This window comes from Poeciliopsis prolifica, unplaced genomic scaffold, assembly GCF_027474105.1.
Source record: "Poeciliopsis prolifica strain line A6 unplaced genomic scaffold, Auburn_PproV2 SCAFFOLD066, whole genome shotgun sequence".
NCBI lineage: Eukaryota > Metazoa > Chordata > Actinopteri > Cyprinodontiformes > Poeciliidae > Poeciliopsis > Poeciliopsis prolifica.
In genome coordinates, this window is record NW_026562441.1 from 1305796 (window position 1) to 1318863 (window position 13068).

The window sequence follows — 13068 nt, forward strand, 5'->3', positions numbered from 1 at the left end:
GGATAAAATTGGTTTGGCTGTTAAATACTAATTTTATTTGAAAAAGGGCAAAAGTAACTTGTTGCTTTGAGGAGATTACTGACCACTGAACTGCCCGTACAGGTGCGCCCTCTACTGGTGCAGCAAAATATTTTTTGCAATTCAGATCATAGATTCTGTTCTTCAGTGCATTGGATAAAAATGTTGAATGTAGCAGTTATAGGAACAATAAACTGGGATTTGGTAGGGACTGTGGCCAGTCAGAAACACAGAATGCAGAATAGTTTTTTTTTTTTTTTTTTACTTTGTTCAAACAATAAATTCTTCCGTCTTGTATGAAACTAAAATCCAGTTTCTCTCCTGATTATTAAGCCTGCAGTATGTAATTTCTGAAATTTTTCTATATTTTTTAAAAAAATATCACCGTGTTGTGAGATTTTCATATGAGACAGATAATCTGTAAAGACATTGAACTCCCCCACGACCTCCCAGTGTTACTACCGTTGTCTGCAAAAAGCACCAAAAACAACCAATCAGAGCCAGGAGGCGGGTCTTAGCGCTGTCAATCAACCTCCTTTACACTGATCTGAATGAAAATGGTGGAAAAATAACTTCCTACAGAGGAAAACCATTCTACTATCATCGATGTTCAGGCTACTTAGTAAATGGTCAAAGTTGAAAAGGTCAACTATAAAATTAATATATTGTTTCCTAGAAGAGTGTAACGATAAAGCAAACTCAGCCAGAACCCAAAACGCAGCCAACACAGAAGTGAGTTTCACCAGATGTTTTAATGACAAAATAATAGTATAGACGGGGCTGAACGGGGTGGGATGAGACGAGCGGATAAGGGAGGAGGAATCCACAGGGGACAGGGATCCAGCCAGGGGTGGGACCAAGTAGGAAGAAAGGACTACAGAAAGTCTTGGGGGCTCAGGGAACAAACGGACGACAGGGCCAACCCGAGACAGAGTAGTGAGACGATCTGGGGTCATGCACGGTAGAGCCACAGGCAAAGATAATCCAGCAAACAGCAAGCAGGAGGCAGGGTTCTTCAACAGGAGGTCCGAAAACTCGCAGCAGCCGAGGGACAAGGCAGAATCTGTGGTCAAGGACAGGCAGGATCAGAAAACCACAAAACTCTTCGAAACATGAAACAATGGCTTGAAAGCTGTGACTAGAGCAACAGACGATCTCGCACTGAGCAGGTGAAAAGCAGCACAGTGCAGGTGAGAGTGATGAGCATTCAGCACAGAGGGTGGAGCAGAAATGCTGAAGTCATGACAAAGAGAGAATGAAAGTGGGCTAATGGAAGAAGTACAAAAAGCTAAAAAAAAAAAAGTTCAAAGACTGAAATGACATTGATACGGTTATTGTGAAACCAACATTTACTGTATTGTTAAATCTCACCTGTATAAAGAGCTGATTATTTTTAGTTGAAGCTAAACGAAGATTGCTAAGTTATTTTAAGAATACAAAAGTAGTGATGAGCAAATTTGAACAAACTTAAAAAAGAACCAATATTAAAGATAATCTGACTGAAGACTTCCACTGTATTCACTTTATGTTGAAGTCATCATGTTAAATACACACTGGGACATCTGCTTAGGATGTTTTTAATGGGTATTTATTATATGCTTTAATTTTTCAGGTTTGACATTATGAATTTTAGTTGAAACAGTTTTTTCCTGTTCTAAACTAATTCATTCTTTAGAAACAGGGCAACAATAACTGGATGCTTTAACCAGGTTATTGATCAGTTAACTGCTCCCTCTAGTGGTTCAGAAAAGTTTTTATACTTTTATATCATCCATTTGATCATAATTTAAAAGATAACAGCTAAGAAATGAACAATTTGATATATCTGCTGTAACATCAACACCCTAAAGCCTAAATGGATGTTTATCAAACTTGAGTATTTATTCTAAATTATTAGAATTATATATAAAATTCTGTTCTAATTATTAAATGAGGGAAGTTGTAAACTCATAGCAACAAAGTTATTACTCTCAATGCAGTAGGCAGCTTTTATAAAAAATGTGGGACATCAACTTAACAAATATTTTATAAAAGTTTCCTACTGTAGTTTTATTAAGTTTAATGTGTTACAGGCGTCCCATCTGTTCTAAATAAACGAGATAATGACAGGCTGATGATTTGTTGAGGCAAGGCAGGATGGTTCATGCTGCCCATTTATTCACAAGCTAATTAATTACAGTGATTTATTTTCCATGAAAGGAAAAACAAAGCAAAGCAAGAATCCATGTCATAAAGAATAATATACTAAAATACACAATCAAGGCAAAAAACCTCAAAACAAACTCATTTGTCAGTTTGTTTGATCAAAAGTTTTAATAAACACAAATGTTTAATGTGTAAACCAGAGTTCTTGTTTTGCCATTATTTCCAGATAACGTCTCTTATCAATCAAGGAAATGTGATTTATTTCCCTGTGGAAGGATTTCCCTTTTCCCCAAGGTCAGACACGACGTTCTGCAGGATGGTCATAAACTCCTCCTCATGTTTTATAACAAATATTCAGAATAAGCAGTTAAACTGTAAACGTCCTGGTTGCAATGAAGACTTAGAAATCTAAAGTTTGTATTTGATCATGCAGAAAAGATTATTCTGGTTTGATCCTGACATTTCAGAGGAATGTGAGACATTCACAGAAACTCCTGTTTAAAATACATATAAAGCAACATTTTATGTTTTTGTTTGATGTTTTTGTTAAGTTGGCCTTTTATAATGACTGTATAGTGATATGCATCAACATTGTTGCATTCTGTTGTGTTGTGTGACTGAGCTGAAATCAAAATGCTAAATATTTCATTAAGGTTGCATGTTAATGCTACTTTAATGATATAATTTAAAATTAAACAATGGAACATTTATGTTCTTCAAAAATAACGAGAACTTTATTGACTTGCAAAATGTGCTAAACGTGACTCGCAGATGCAATAACTGTTTTTGTTTTCCACGTAAACTGTCCATTTTATGAGTTATCAGGGAATCAACAGTTATTTAAAGATATGAATCATTTGTAAATGTATAAAATATATACCAACAAACAATTTATACTAATTTAGAAGAGAGAAAAATGTACTTCCTGCTTCCAGGTGTTGCAAGTTTTATGAATAAAGTTCCATATTGTGATAATGTTCAGTTAGTTTGAATCATGACCCTTTTTATGAGGATTAAACATTTGCAGTCCCTACGTGTCAATCTGGGTGACATTAATTAGACAATCAGTGGCTCCAGTTAATGGAGATTTTAGCAGTGTGCATGTATTATTAAACATTACTACACTTTGATTCAATGCAAATTGTCACTGATCAAGTAAAATGACAAGATCACCTCTGAAAAATAAAGTGTTGCAATATAAAAGTTTTGCACAAGGCACGTTTTAAAAACCACATTTGGACTTTGATAACTGATAGATGGAAACAATGTTTGTTCAAAAGATAAGAAATCAAGAGGGGATATTTTTTCAGAAATTCAGACGCCAGCTTCCTTGTTTGAGGCTGGAAGAAACAGAATATAAGAGCCGCTGTGTTTCTGGTGCAGCGCATTCAACCTGCAGACCGACTGTAAACGTGGAAACTTCCTGTGGTGTGATTGGTCGAAATTATTATCTCTTTACTGTCTTCAACCTGCATCATCAACGCCATGATGCGTCTCCTGCTGCTTCTTTGTGCCTTGTTGCCTTTGAGTCAACCTGCTGGTTGTATGGCATATTATTACTACTGCTTCACCAAAGTAAATATTATTCCACCTTTAATCTAATGTTAAATTATGATATTTTTATATCTGGTATAATTCTGTAATTCATTGCTGTGTTTAATGCAGTGCTTCCAGTTGCTGTGTATGGGGGTGAGAGCCATGAGGCTCTTCCAGAAGGTGAGGCTGTATTTCATCGATTCATTATTTTTGTAATGTTTTTTGAAACAGCTTCCAGATGTATTTCTAACATCTGTCTTTCTGACTACATCCAGTGTTAGAAACAGGCCTAATCTTGCTGCTGATGTTTTCATCCAGAGTAGTTTGATGAAGTGCTTTAATTAGCGACTCTTCTCTGTTTTAATATAAACAGTGAAAAACATATTTCAGATGGATAAACCGATCTACGTATCGGTTTATCCATCTGCGTTGCAAATTCGACTTTTTCTGCCTTTTGAACTAAGTGCTTTATGCTTGTGTTGTACAACATTTATGGATTCTGTTTTGGCTCTGATGGACTCTGTTTGCTACACCCAGAGCAGTTATTGTGAACATAATGCCAACAAAACAGGCTAGAATAAAATTTTAACAGAAGATTTTAGGAGACCGAATAGCAAATCAGACACGTTTTTGAAGTAGACCCAATACTGAGCATAAACACTAAAATACTGTGATTTTTAGTTCATATTTTTCCTTGTACATATTATTAATGTTAAAAATTTGAATTATATCCAGACACCAGAGAAAATCCTGAGACTGAGGACATTTTTGCAGAAGGTAAGTCTACGTTTGCCAATTATAAGCATTACATTCTGAATAAACCAACAAAATGAATTTACCATTCAAACTTTGCCAGATCATTTGACTCTTCATGAAGAGGAACCTGGAAACTGGACAGATGCAGAAGGTTGGTGCTTTTTTTCTTCTGCTTCATTAAAAAAACACAGTGATTTTCATCCTCTTCTCCTCGTGTTTTTTGCAGAACCAACCTTTGAACCTGTGGATGAGGAAGCTTACCTGAAGGGTGAGTTTACCTTTCCTGATAATGTGGGTTAAAGTTTTGTTTGCAGCAAGAGGAACAATTTAGTTTCAACCAAGACACCTGAATTCAGAAAGTTCAGCTTCCTTCCTGAAGAAAGGCTCTCTAGCAAGTGAATAACTTAAATAACTAAAATCATCAAAAATAAATAACAATAAAACAATCACTAGTCTTTTCATTAGCCCTAATCCTGATGTCGGTTTTTAAACATCATCTGAATGTTGCAGAGTGGCGACTAAATCAGACTGAGACGTTTCCTCAGGGACACGGTGAAGCAAACTTAAATATGTAATCAGTTTTTTAACACAGTCAGGTTCAGTTTTTGTATCCATGCTTATTTTTATGTCTTTTATTGCATGAAATATTCCATGCATTTATATCAGAAAGCAATGATTGTTGATTTTATTAAGACTGGATGAATTTTTTCCAGTTCCCGCTGAGTTTGCTTTTTCCTCGACGTTTTTTGTCCCAGCAGTGCATAATTAAAGCTACCAGCTGAATATTAGAAATAATTTACCTGGGACTTTGATTGTTTGTTTTAAGCTCTGAATGGAACAGTCCAACGTTCAGGATCCTGTTCTTCTGGCTGGACCCGGGTCAAAGGTCGCTGCTACACGTCTTTCCATTCGCTGCCACTTGGCACAGAGCTCAGGTGACCTTTGATTAACTTCACTTGTATTTTCTCACCAACCATCTCCTTCTTGCATTAGTGTAACTGGTCTCCTCTTGTCCACTGCAGTCGAACTGCAGGTCCATACTTGCACACCTTGCATCAGTCCATGACTACGAGGTGAATAATCAGCTTGTGAGGATGATAATAGCTGCAGGCCGGGGGCGATCTGCAGTCTGGATTGGAGGCAATGACATACAATGGGTAATTTCACATGTGCACCTTATGTGTCAGTCCTTCAGAAAAATACATTTAAGGTAAAGCTCAGACTGCTTCACCTTCCAGGATGGCCGCTGGCGCTGGTGGACGGAAGCCCTTTTCGCTATAGAAACTGGTGTCGATTCGAACCCAACAACTTCTTTGATCAGGACTGTTTGCAGATGAACTTCCGTCGTAAGTGAAATGATCCCATCTAAGTGACGCTATTGTAAATCAATCAATCAATCAATCAATCAATCAATTAAATTTCAAAGTGCTTTACATCAAAAACACAAACACAAAGTCATGTAACATAGAATAAAGACTAGCCTCAGTCCGTTCTTCACGTAGATTCTAATTCCGAGGACAGAAAGTTTTACTCACAGAGAGATGAGCACCACTCACTCTTGTATGCACACACACACATACACACACACACACACACACACACACACACACACACACACACACACACACACACACACACACACACACACACACACACACACAGCAATGACACAGCAATACACAACAAACAATTTCCTATCAGTGCGAGGATTCTTCCTGATGGGAAGTCCTCATAAAAAGAGGGGCTCTAAAAACACCCGTCTTGTAGATTTTAGTTGAACCAACTGGGATTCAACACCTTCTGGGAATTTAGTCAAGTTGTTCTGACAAGGCCTCCAACCTGGGAGTTTTAGCTGAGAACTATCAGCTGGGCCTCCAACCCTTTGGTACTTTAGTCAAAATACTATATGTCAAGGACACCAACCTAGGAAAAAAACATTGTTACTATTACATTTCAAATACAGTTCTGAACAGTGTGTTTTTAGTTGAGATTTAAAGGAAGTCGGGGTTTTCCACTGTTTTACAGTTTTCTGGAAGTTTGTTCCAAATTTTGGTGCATAGATGCTGAAAGCTGCTTCTCCTCTCTTTTGGTTCTAATTGTAGAGATGATCAGGCTCTTACCACAAATTTACTGATTGTTTCTACATTTTAGATTTCAGATCTTTCTACAATTCAACATGTTTTTGTTTGTTTTCCTGCAGGGCACAGATGCTGGGACGATGACAGTGTTACTTTTCAAAGACCATTTATCTGTGTCAGAAACTTCTGATGGCTATTTGATTAGAAATGATGCACTTTTGTGTGTCAAAAACACAGAGGCGTTGGTGATCATGTTGGTGTTTTTCTTACAGAGTGTCAAGACAATAACAAGGATAAAAAGTATGAATATCTGTATTTAATACAGATATTAAAGACAAAAAAGAAACTCGTTTAATGTATTTGTCAGATTGTTTGATCAAACGTTACAATAAATAAAATGTTTAATGTGTAAACCAGTGTTACTTATTATTTCTGCATAACTATCACATAAAATCTGTTGTCAAAAAAGGAAATGTAATTTATTTACGTATGGCAGCCTTTCCTTTTGCTCAACATCAGATATGAGGTGTTAAGGCTTTTACATTATGTTTTTACTTTCAACTTTAGAAGATCCTCCTCCTGTTTTATCTTGACAAAATGATCTGAATAAAAACTCAAGTTTGATTTTATCATTTGAGATTAATCATATATATTCTCAGACCACATCAACACATGATTAATACTTCATAGTTGCATGCTGTTGATTGTGACTGAGTGGAAAACAAAGTACCAGGAGATGTAAAATATTTAGTTTAGGTTGCATGTAAATGCAGCTTTTGGAGTGAATATTAACATTGGGATAATTATGTGGTTCACAATAATAGAATTAAAAAAAACGTGTGACTTGAAAATGGGCATCTTCTAATAGTATATGAAATAATTATTTTTTTGCTTTTGACTACATGTCGATGTACCTCTGGGCAACTAAATCCATATTGCCTACCGGTCTGCGTATCGGTGTGTGAATGTGAGTTCGTTTGTGAATGTGACTCTAGTGTAAAGCGCTTTGAGTTCAGAACATTTACCATATTTTTTATACCAATATATTCCATATTTTTCAACTGGTTATTTGTAAGACTGTAAAAAAAGTGCAATGTTTTCAATTAGTATTAATGCTCTACATTATGTTGCGTTTGCAAATAAAATCAATAAAATAAATTGTATTGGCACATATCAGCTTGGGAAAATACGAATGTGGGTTTGAGGCCCAGCTGGTTTATTCATATGGATCCATTTGCAACTTTTACCTGGAAAAAAAACCTACTCAGCAAAGTTATTAAATGCATGAAAAGTTTTCAAAAGAATGACCCTATCCAGTTCTTGCTACTCAAAACGTAAAACCTATTAAACAAATTACTTTTTCTTTTCAGATTATCACATGGTTTACATTAACATTCAAACTACTCTCTTCATTTCATTGCTTTACTACAGGATATAATAGTCCACCAATAAATATCAATTTTAAGTTGAAGCACAATGCATTTGTTGGAGCTCTGCAGCATTTTCTGCTTTCAATTTCTATAATTTGCAAAAGTAAAAATAGAATTTGAATATTATTACAGGCATTTCCCAAACATCTGCACTATGTATCAGAAAAGGAACAATCAGTGAATTGTATAATATCCACTACGCCTGAGCATTCAGTGAGTCTTTCACTTCATATAATAACAAAACTTTCTTCACCTGATCAAAACAATCAACACATCTCCAGAGTCTAAAATCATGTAATTTGTTTTTTCAAAACATTGACGCACATCATATGGTCATTATAAATGGTCAAACTATGAATATTTTTACTGTGCTCCTAAAGTACAATATCAAATTCATGAGATTTTGTTTTTTTACATTTTATTGCAAGAAAAAACAAATTGATGACTTCTGCTTTCTTGTTTCGCTTCCTGATTGTTTTCTGATAAAAATCAAATTACACTCCATTTCTTTGTCTTAGCTAACACCAATATACTTTATTTTCTCTGGGAGTGACATAAACAGATCATTAAATAGACATAGATGTTGACATTGACACAGTTGAGCATAAAATTTAGAATTACGGAAGACCTGGTTGTTTTTCAATTATTGCATTTAACCAAGAGGTTTGATTCTAAAATGTTTCCATTTGGCCCAATTTGTGTTTTAAAACTGGCTTATTTTAATTCTTACATATAAAAAAAATACAGACACACAAATATTGCTGCTGGCTCTTTTTATTATCAGAGATAAATTGGTTACAGGTAGCAAACTCTCACCAATGATTTAATCAACTGGATTATATTTATTAGAAATCAGTGAACTTTTGACTCATGTTTGAAGCTAAAAGTTGATGGTTGATTATAAGAAAAAGCATCTCATTATTTTTTGATGGATGTTTGACCTGCGATTTACTGGCAGGACGGATCTTCATGCTGATGCTCTTCAGGAGGATTAAATCCCTTCATGCAGACCATTCCACTCCAATATAGGAGTGTGGTGTCAGCCCCGCAGCGATAAACCCCGTTAGGGTTTGTATAGTGACAAGATTTGTACCAGAAAGCACCGAGACATGTTTTGGCACAGTTGATGCTCATCTTATCCTGGTCTTTGTCAAAAGTGGAAAATTTCTGTTGGTCGTGATAGGAAAGGCTGTCTCCTGCAGAAATAATATAGGATACAAAAACTATATGAATAAAACAGACATTCAGTTGAAGCTTGAATAGTGAAAAAAAAATACAAATTCTGCGTGATCCAACATCAATAAAATTGTAATTTCATATTTAACAAAAATGCTGACTTTGTGAAAAGTTGATAAGTTTTGTGAAAAAAATTATGAGTTATGTTAATTTCTTACTGGGATATTATCAATGAGATCAATTAAATTTACTTTGTGCTGTTAACTACCAACATCAATCTTCCTGCTTCAGAACCATAAGAACAAACTCTGGATTTAGATATAACTGACACAACACATTTAATCCAATCAAGGTCTATTTCTCTTAATCCTGATTTGTCTAACTACAGTAAATTAGCTTTATTAATTATCATTATTATTATTATTTTATTATTATTATTATTATTATTATTATTATTATTATTATTATTATTATTATTATTATTATTATTATTATACACCAGGAGTGTATAGTAATACACTCCTGGTGTATATTACACACCAGGATCCATGCTCAGTGCCTTGCTCTACATTTCCAGACTCACTGCACGACTTTCAGACCCAGCACAAGTTGAATTATTTATTTTACAAAGGAATAATTAGTGATGGGCATCATTACGTCCATCCATGAATTCATCCTGACTAGTAAAGTTAGAATGTGTTTTTTCTCCTGACTCACCAGCGCCCCCTTTGTTCGAAACCACTCACATGCAGAAGGTAACCATCAAACTCAGCATCGACTTTAAATGAAGAGTAAAGAGCAAACTTTTTGTTTCCTTCAAAGTCCTCCATATCGACCATCAGTTCATAATTCTGACTCCGTGTCAATTCATGGATGTTATCAAGACCTGCACAGACATGGAAACTATTAAATTTAGATTTTACTGAGATCATTAAACACCTGGTTAATCTGGGTTTGCAGGAAGTGAGTTATAACTGTTATAAAAATCTTAAATAAATAAACCAACCACACATTGACTAACTGTTTAGGTCGGTGTCTCACCCAGCCAGTACTCTCCAGCAGCGTTTCCAAAGCCTCCCTTGTACTCCACCCAGGGTCTGTAGAAGTTTACAGAGCCATCCATCCTCCTCTGGAAAACCTGGAACAACAAAGGAATCTGATCAAGAAGTGAACAACGTTCTCACTGACACACTCAGGGTGAAAAGGAAGTGGGTTGTACCAACTCTGAATTGGTATCAATAATCAATATTTAACATGACAAAACTGATCAAATCTTATCTCAGGCAGGTGAAAATGGAAGGACAATAAAGACTCTTCTTTCAACAGAACTTGATGTTTGTTGGATGAAATTCCCCAAGAATCCTGAGATAAACCAAGTTGAAGTGTAAACAGAGAGAGTTCATGTAGAGATGGACTCACCGTCCAGCGTCCTCCCTCTGAGTCCATGTCGCAGTAAGCCTTCACACAAACACATTCATGACTTGATACAGTTTTTATTATGTAATGCAATGTCACACTTTATGTGGAAAAATAAATACTATCAAGAAAGTTCAGTTTCAAACAGTCAGTTTATGTAATGTGTATGAAGATTAAGTAAAAACATCCTCAGCATTGTTAACAGATAAACCTCCAGTCTTGGTCCTGCACAGAACTTTAATCTGGATCTTCATTTTTATGAACAAACCAAACATAAAGTTCACCTGAATAGCAGATGTAGATCCACTTGGATAGATGATGTAAACTCCACTGATAAGATTATTATCCTTATTGTAGATGTCAATACAATCACGTGGCAGTTGGTCCTCAGCCGCTTCACAGCTGATCAGCAGTGGAGCCAGGAGGAAGAGAAGTGATAACAGCTGGAAGACAGAACATGACACCTTCTGAACATCATCAGAGAAACTCTGATTAACGTTCATTTAGTCAGATTAAACCTGATCCCTGATCTTGTCCTGCATGTGGCCTGTAAACTGTGCTGCCAGATTTTCAGTCAGAATTATGCTGAATTCTGCCTTAACAAAGGTTTCTGGTTGGTTTGATCCTCCATTTTTTAACAACTCATTTCATCAGTCCTGTTAACAAATGTTATTTCCAGAGCCAAAACTATGTACAGTGTTTACATGCATTGAGTGTTTGGATAAATTTAAACACTCAAATTCACTCAACATTTCAGTGACTGAACAAAATATCAAACATTTTAAATAATTAACAAACTCACTAGAAGTTGTTTAATTTTTACATTTTTTGACTACATAGTTAAATATCTTGTTGTTGTTTGTGTTCATATTCTAATCATTATTGATGTTTCATAATTTGTATATTTTATGTACAATGTCTCTGCGCTGATTTTTATTTTGGTCATTTGTTGTTAACAAGATTTTAAACATTAAAAATACCTTTCCTTGTTAAAATAAATAAAGATAGATGAATTATTTTTTATTTTTTTACAGTGCAAGTTACAGGCTTACCTTCATCTTTACTGTTGATCTGGATAAATTGATCAAACTTGATGAAAATCTGGAGTTTGACTTGCAGCACAATGAAATTTCCTGTTAATGTAAAACATAGAGAAACTTTAGTGGACAAACTCAGTTGTAAATGAATTCATGTGTTCATCTCTCACCTGCAGCTGGAATGAACTTGATTCCAAACTTCTGCTTCTCCTCTGTGTCTCCGACGTTCAGACTCTGTTATTTATACCTGCTGATGTGTCACCTCACCTTGATGATCAGGAATCTAAATCAAACATCACCTGATGAAAAACATGAGCTTGGTTTCTTCATTTTACATTTTACTTCTTTCTGAACTTTGGATAATGAGTCTCAATTGCACAAATAATGCAAAATAAAATGTAACATTAATATAACTGGAGATGCGGCTTGCATGGATTTTGCGGTTGAATTGATGGATGAGAGCCACCTCAAATTCATCTGTAGCAAAATTATTTCAATCATGTTTTGCAACCATTTACTGTTTTCTGAGAGTTTTAGTAGAAATTTCCAAAAATGTTCTCCTGCTCTTCCATCAGCTTTGTTGAAATAATTTGCCCTTCTGGCTTAAAAAAGGACTTAATATTTGAGAGAGTTTAAGAAAGTACATAAAATCTGAAATGGTCGATGATCTGAATGCAAAGGCTCTTCTTGATTAGTTTTTGTGAATATACAGTAAAATGTGTTGTTTAACTATAGTTCATTATAATAATATAATAATTCAATATATAACATAATTATGAAACCCAATTGTATTACATTATTACATAATGCAGTGTAACAAGCAAAGAAACATCAGAACATTCAGAGTCATTGAAGATCACCTTCAAAAACAAACAGTCTCAACTCAATAAAAAGTTAGATCAAATCTTTTTACCAAAGCAGAATCAAAATTACCTTTTTTCCTTCACTTCAACGTCAGACAAGCTTCAGCTCTTCTGTCTGGAGGTCCTGGAAACAGCTGCTCTTATACACAGTCACTGACAGACCTGTCAATAATACACTAGTGACTCTATAATGTTTCAGTGAAATCAAAGCAAAGATGTGATTTTTACTTTATGACTTCAGCATCAGGGATTATTTTCACTGATGACATTTTTTGGAAAAAGGATTTAGCTTGTACTTCCTGTCCTTGTTAATTCATTTCCTGTTTTTGTGTTCTGAGTTGTGATGTTTTGAATCCTTTGTGATGTTTCAGTGAAAAGTCCCAGGATACATATTAATCTGACGAAATTAGGATTTTATTCCTAACAAGCCCAAGTTACAAATAGATCCATACAAAGCAGGAAGTAACAACAGGAACAAAATGTTATTTTTCAACTTTCTTGACAAAGTTAAAAAAATGCCCCGTTTTCATATTTCCTAGTGTGTGCTCACTAGCACACACACTATGCTAGTTTATGAATACAAGCCTGAAAAATTCACATGTCCAAATTTTCC

General features: G+C 35.1%; 1 protein-coding gene and 2 pseudogenes across 1 annotated transcript in view; 2 read left to right on the top strand and 1 right to left on the bottom strand.

Moving 5' to 3' along the window:
- LOC129351301 (microfibril-associated glycoprotein 4-like) overlaps positions 1 to 13068 on the top strand; it is a 105592-nt gene that overhangs the window by 13562 nt on the left and 78962 nt on the right. The gene's annotated exons all lie outside the window — the stretch shown is intronic.
- LOC129351335 (type-2 ice-structuring protein-like) lies at positions 813 to 6723 on the top strand (annotated as a pseudogene).
- LOC129351336 (microfibril-associated glycoprotein 4-like) lies at positions 8478 to 12544 on the bottom strand (annotated as a pseudogene).